At 43.7% G+C, this 7,500-nt stretch overlaps 1 protein-coding gene across 1 annotated transcript in view; it reads left to right on the top strand.

Annotated features, from left to right (window-relative positions):
• LOC143298604 (uncharacterized) overlaps positions 1-7,500 on the top strand; it is a 149,238-nt gene that overhangs the window by 119,391 nt on the left and 22,347 nt on the right. The gene's annotated exons all lie outside the window — the stretch shown is intronic.

Here is a 7,500-nt window from a genome sequence, read left to right as displayed (position 1 = left end):
GATGGAATGGTGGGTGGACGGATGCATATATAGATGTTTGGGTAAGTGGATGGATGTATGTGTGGCTGGAAGGATGGATGGATGGATGGATGGATTATCAAATGACTGGAAGGAGGGAAAAATAAAGCGGTTATTTCACAGTGCAGCCTGTTTCGAATTGCCTAACGTCCTCATTTGTGGTGCATTTGTGATGTTGTAAATTAACTGTGTGAAGGTGATTTCAGACATAGTAATTTGTGAAAATGCGATGTTTGAAATATGAACTTGGATCAGGACATGGAAGCGTAATCGTAATATGGGACAGGTACCTTCCCATATCGGCATAATATTATTCTACACTATTTTGCCAAGACGGAGGGCTGTAATAAATCTACAATTCCTTTCCTGCCTCTCTTGGCCAGATGTTGCTTTTGTTTATAACGTGTCCTTTGGCCATAAGGGAGAAAGATAGTGTGTGAGCGATATTTTATATATCTGTTATCTTGGGGAAATACAATATTACAGACCTGACCCCTAAATGTTGGGTTACAGCTTATATGATTTGTGAAATAAAAAAACAACAACTAAAAAACAAGCAAACAAACAACAAACAAACAAACAAACAAACAAAAACAAAAACAAAAAAACAAAAACAACAACAACAACATGATACAATAATGTAGTATAAAAATAAAATACGATGAAAAGGATTACTTTTTTCAAATACTTAATCACGTGAACTGAAATAAACGTACAGTGTTTCCAATCACATAATAGATTATTTTCCGAAGTGATTCCAGTGCATATTGTATTGTATTGTATTGTATTGTATTGTATCGGATTGCATCGCGTTGTGTTGTATTGTATTGTGTTGTGTTGCAGTGTATTGTATTTTATCGTATCGTTTTGTATTGTATTGTATTGTTATGTACTGTATTGTATCACATTGCATTACAGAGCATGACATTGCATTGCATTGCATTGCTTAGTATTCTGTTGTTCAGCTTTGCTTTGCATCACTTTTGTAACAACATATTAAAAATGTCTGATATTCCAGCTGCTCTCTCCAGAGGAGTTGCGCCACTCTGTAGTTCCTTACAGTTTCTTGTCAATTTATTGTCTTTCTGCAAGCGTAGCTAGCTGCTTAACCCTTTCACCGCCAGTCAATTCAGAGTGCAAATTCCTTTGTGCTATAAACACAGTAAATTTGGTGTCTGAGTACATCTGGGGATTCCTCTTGTGATGGGTAGAAAATATGACTCATCCTACCACCGAACATACAGAGCAGTAGGTTCATGGATAAGAGACCCATGATCTGATCACCCTTCAGTGACATGGGTCCTCTACCTAGCTGCTGCATAAATGAAATGTTTGGCAGTGAACGGGTAATAGTTCAGACGCGTGTTGCCAGGTACAAACCCAGCCCCACCCTACCCCACCTTTTTTTTTTTTTTTTTTTTTTACATGCGCTTAGTGTATGTTCACAGCCCACGGGAACTCGGTTTATCGTCTCATGGGAATGACTGGCGCGCTTAAGCCTTGAGGAATGGTGGGGGTGAAATTCCCAGTCTGCAAACGGGAATCGTACCCGTGAAAACTCGCTTCCTAATCTGGCGCATTACCGCTTGGCCACCGCTCCACCTATAGACTGCCCGCCGCCGTTCTGGTTCCAAGTTCTGAGAAATCGAATCGTACCGATCACTTTTTTTGTGTGTGTGCCTACAATGATAACTGGGATTGCATCATTGTGCAGTTTTTATCTCAGTGAGAAAGGAGGGGAAATGGGGGAAAAATCGACTGCTTTGTCTGTTTTGTTGTTGTTGTTGTTGTTGTTGCTGTTTGTTTGGGTTTGTTTCTTTTGTCTTTTGCACTTTGCTCATCTCAGCATATCTCCATAAACGTAATAATCCCCTCAAGATATATATATAAATATACATATATATATATATATATATATATATATATATATATATATATATATATATATATACGATACACACAACTATAAATGTAGATATATATATATATATATATATATATATAGAGAGAGAGAGAGAGAGAGAGAGAGAGACGATACACACATCCTAAAACCCTCTTGGCCGGAAGAGTGTGGATGTACTTGGGCAAGACACTCTCCACTATAATCAAATTCTAGCCAAAATAGTCGGAACAGCAGTTTCCTCCTCTGCTGTTCTGATGGTCATAGTCGGACACGACTGACTATCATATATATATATATATATATGTGTGTGTGTATATATATATGTGTGTGTGTGTGTGTGTGTGTGTGTGTGTGTGTGTGTGTGAGAGAGAGAGAGAGAGAGAGAGAGAGAGAGAGAGAGAGAGAGAGAGAGAGAGAGAGAGAGAGAGAGTCAACATGTTAGTTCGCGTAAACTAGATTGATTTTGTGAATGCTTCTGAAAATTCAGTATTAGAATTGTTTTTTCCTACGTTTCTATGTTTTATATAAACATATCGAGTTTTGGGAGGAGCATGCTTTCTCCATCCTAGAAAGGTGTGATTTCGACAAAACCCGACCAATCAGAAGTCTTAATAATGGTAGATTTTTTTCTCTTTTTTCTTCTTCTTTTTTTTTTTTTTGGTGTGCAAAGGGCTGGAAACTATCAGCCACCACATAATTAGAGTACCTGTTCATCCGTGGTCCAGTCAGCCTATCCCAACAAAGGTGACCATTTTCACAGCCTGTCAAGTCTGGTCCGACCGGTAAAGCACAGTTAAGAAGACCCGAGAATCCCCTCTTCTTATTCTTCACCCCCACCCCCAACTCCACCCCTCCCCGCCCTCCCCACCAACACCCCCACCACCCCCCTCCCGGCCACTCAAAACGCTAAAATAGCTCTCTTCCGGAAGTGACGTAGTCGGGCAGTGAGGGTCAGGGGGAAGGGGCCGGAGCCAATGGAGAGGGATCAACAAGCTGCACGACTTCATTACCCCCACCACACACCCCCACCCCCACAACTTGCCCCCTCAACCCGTCCGCCTTGACCCTCCACCCCCGTCCCTCCTCCACCCTCCCCTGCCAAACCTCCCTTCCTCGGCGCGTGAGCTCTGAAAGCGCCGGCCCTATAGGGGTGATTCCGTCAGACGGCACGTGCCGGTGCCGGGAGGCGGCCCGGGTGGCCTGATTCCCTCCGTCTTTGTTGCCGGCCACTGGCTACGTGACTGAGAGCCCGAGTCGTCCAGCCGCCTTGTGTCACAAGAGGAAGAAGCAATCACTCGACCCCCTGATTAATTACGATCCATTTGCTTAATCATGCGTGCTGGCAGCTCCTTTGGCTGCTTGCTGCTTTGCTGTCTGGTGCTGGCTGTTGGCTGTTGGCTGGCTGGTTGGCAGGAAGATTGGGGTTGTGGGGGTGTTGGGGGTGGGGGGAGGGACTGCTGGCGCTGCGGGGTGGCTCGTTTGGTCTGTTGCTGGGGTAGGAGGTGGGGTGGGTGGGGTGATGGGGGATTGAGGAGTGACGGGTGGCGGGATGGAAAGTCACAACTTTCAGTATGGCCATAGTGATTTTTTTGTTGTTGTTGATTTTTTTGATTTTTTTGATTTTTTTTGTCACGGGCTCAAGAAGGTGACAGGGAAAGTGGGGTGTGTGTGTGTGTGTGTGTGTGTGTGTGTGTGTGTGTGTGTGTGTGTGTGTGTGTGTGTGTGTGTGTGTGTGTGTGTGTGTGTGTGTGTGTGTGTGTGTGTGTGTGTGTGTGTGTGTGTGTGTGTGTGTGTGTGTGTGTGTGTGTGTGTGTGTGTGTGTGTTCCACGTAATAACGGAGGGGTTCGCAAACACGGGGGTTTTATCCTGCCTTCCTCATCTCTCTACTCCTTTTTGTTTGTTTTTTTAATTTCTCCCCCCCCCCCTCTCTCTCTCTCTCTCTCTTTTCTTTTTATAAAAAATATTTTCTACTTCTTCTTCTTCTTCTTCAGTGAGACGGAGATTAGGCAAAAAGCATGCTGCTTGTGTTTGCTTTAGCATCTCGTTGGCTGGTGGAGGTGGAAAACAGTGGTCGGATTGAGGATCTGAGGCGTCTGGCAGCGAGAATGGCACGTCCCGGTATGATGTCCGCATGTCACCCTCCCCCCACCCCCCTCTCTTTCTTTGCCGCATCATCGACTTGTGCGTGGCCTTTGGAGAAGGGTGGGCAGGAGGGGTATACGGGTGGGGGGGGGGGGAGGGGGGTCGGGTTGAAGGTCGGAGGTGAGGGTGGTCTTAGTCATCCACACGCCAGACCTCCAGATCTGTGCCCCCCAACCCCACCCCCCATCATACAAGTCTACCTTTGCTGCAGAGCATATGACAACACTCCCACTCCCACCACAACCCCATCCCGAAACTCCCACCTCCAGACCCCCCCCCCCCCCCCTTGCCACCCCACCCCCTCCCTGGGCCTCCCCCCACTGCCCCCATCCCCCCCCCCCCCACACACACACACACACCACCACCACCAACAACCCCCTCTCCCAATATCTCTTCCATTGATCCACAAAGCCTGGCCTTCTGTTCGCCATCCCGGTGCCATTCAACTTCTCTTTCGTTAGCAACACGTTCTGTTTGTCTGTGGGATTGCTCGCTTGTTTGATGGGTGGAGATTTTATTTGGGGAGAAAACGAGTGAAAGGGGATAGCAAAAGGAATGTTATGGATAATGCTATTGTTTTGCTGTTGTTGTTGTTTTTTTCTTTTAACTTTTTTATCATCATCATCATCATCATCATCATTATTCTCATCATCATCATCACCATCATCAGCAGCAGCAGCCGCAGCATTATTGTCATTGTTGTCGATATTGTCAATCACGTATTGCTATTGCTGTTGTTGCTGTCGCTGTCTTTGTATCTCTATCAAAGAAAGAGTTATGTTAATAGATAATTGTGTCATCTTTTTTATCCTTTATTTATTTATCAAATAATCAACAACAAACAAACAAATAATCAAACTTGCTTTTCTTTCACGAAGTCAGTTTGTGATAGCTCAACATTGCTTCCGTTAGGTTTTCAGGTTTAAGAGAAGTGTGCCATAATTCACAGCACCTTTTTAGGCCTACTTCCACTCTTTTATTAAAGATTGAATGATGGAGCTGACACATGCAAGATCGATGAAAACAATCGTTTCTGTGTGTCATCAGTTTGGTTCTTATCTCAGGTTTGGAAGCATGTAATGTTTTTTGTAATGTTTTTTTTTTCTTTGTAGATTGGTTACTAGTAGTAGTAGTAGTAGTAGTAGTAGTAGTATCATGATCATTATTATCGTTATCAGCAGCATTATTGCTATCATCGATACTGTACAATTCAACACAATACGATGCAACATCACTTCATTAACCCGTACAGGGGGGTCATTTGGGGTCTTCTCGGACACATCAAGAATCATATGAAGCACGATGATAAGAACACACACACAAATTTAGAAAAAAATGAAAGTCTGAAAAAGAGAGAGAAAAAAAGAATAATGAATAAAAACTAATATCATTACCATCATCATCATCATCATCATCTTCATCACTGGCATAGTTCTGTATTATTCACACAGGTTTGTGATTCTGTCGGGACAGTGAATATGGTAAACACCCGTTCAGAGTGAGGGTTAAAAAATCAATCAATAAATAAATAAATAAATAAATAATAGATGAATAAATAAATGAATAAATAAATAAATAAAAATAAGCGGGGAAGGGAGTCAAAGACGATGGGAGGTAATCATTGGTGAAGAATCGGTCTGTTCTTCAAATGCTAATTACTCCCCTTGCATTGCAGCTCGCCGTAACTCGAAACGATTATCTCTCTTTCTCTCTCTCTCTCTCTCTTTGAGGTGGGTGGGGTTAGTTTGTTGTTTGGCTGTATTGTGTGGGCTTGCACGAGTTCACTGAATGTGATCTACTTTCATTCGTCTTGTTTTTTGTCTCATTTTGCATTCCATGTATCCTTCATTTTAGCATATTCTAATGTATCTCGGTAGTCTAATGTTTCGAAGTAAAGTTGTTCATTTTTGTTTAATCGTTTCATTTTCTTTTATTCAAAATGTTACACATTAAACCTTGGGTTAATTCTCAAGGCCTGACCATCCCGTTGGGTTTAAGTGTGGGTCAGGTATCTGGTCTATATATATATATATATATATATATAGTTGTTCTGTAGGAGATGCATTGTTGTGTATATAAAATAGTCCGTGCAGTATGACATCTCCCTCAGATTGTAAGTGAAAACCGAAACCGTGTACACTTCACACAAACTTGTGATCAGCGTACAGACAGGAAGCAGTACATTATCTTTCTTTTTTTGTTGAACCTCGAGAATCTTATCAAAATCTCACAACGCGCAAGTTGTGTCTATCTGGTTGAAAGTACAAAGAGAAAAAGAAAAGGAAAGGAAAAGAAAAGACGATTCACTTATTAGTTCATGAACCGAGCCCAACACACTCTTTCTCATAGAGGATTTGATTAAAGTAAAGGTCAGTGAGGTGGTTGTTGTTTTTTGTTGTTGTTGGTTTTTTTTGTTGTTGTTTTTTAATGTCTTCTTCGTGATTAGGCAGATGGGACACACACCTCATTCTCACGCTAACCGCGTATTGCAGTAATTCGTGGTTGTTTTTTTTTTTTCTTCTTTTAGTTTTGGGGGAGAGGGTGGGGGGCAGGGGAGAGGGGGGCAGGAGGGTGCAGAAGAGGAAGGAAAGCCATTTGCTTTGGGGGTTTTTCGTTGTTGTATTTTGAACACACTATCGTTTTGCAACAATGCACGTAATGAAACCGGCATGTTCGTGGACTGGTGGTGGGTGGGGAGGGAATGTGTGAGGGGGGAGTGGGGGGTGGAGTGTGGACGGAGACATGCCATGACACAAACAAGCTCTGCATCAGACTTTGACGAAGACATTATTATGCACTGCGACAGGGCGGTCGTTTGGGGGGCATTCCATGTGTGTGTGTGTGTGTGTGTGTGTGTGTGTGTGTGTGTGTGTGTGTGTGTTTGTGTGTGTGTGTCTGTGTGTGCGTGTGTGTGTGTGTGTGTGTGTGTGTGTGTGTGCGTGCGTGTGTGTGTGTGTGTGTGTGTGTGTGTGTGTGTGTGTGTGAGTGTGCGCGCGCGCGCGCGCGGGCTCGCACGCGCGCGCACTCACTAGCAGGCCGAGGACGACACCCCACCCATGCGTGTATCGTACGTGCACACGCAGGTGCTCTCTGTCTTTCGGTCTTTGTACACACACACACACACACACACACACACACACACACACACACACACACACACACACACACACACATACACAGATATATATGTATATATATATATATATTTCACTCTCTCGCTCACTTGCTCGGTCGCTCACTCTGTGGTTTTTTTAGTGTGTTTCACTCTCAATCCCTCTGTCACTCTCTATATTCTGTATGTCAATCTCCCTCTCTCTCTCTCTCTCTCTCTCTGTCCCCCTGTCTCTCTTTCTCTGTCCTCCTCTCTCTCTCTCTGTCCCTGTCATTCTGCCTGCCTATCTCTGTCTCTCTATCTCTCACTCACTTCCTCGCTCGC

This window comes from Babylonia areolata, chromosome 24 (genome assembly GCF_041734735.1).
Source record: "Babylonia areolata isolate BAREFJ2019XMU chromosome 24, ASM4173473v1, whole genome shotgun sequence".
NCBI classification, from domain to species: domain Eukaryota; kingdom Metazoa; phylum Mollusca; class Gastropoda; order Neogastropoda; family Buccinidae; genus Babylonia; species Babylonia areolata.
Note: the sequence above shows the minus strand (reverse complement) of the source record. Positions and strands in the feature narration are given on the sequence as shown.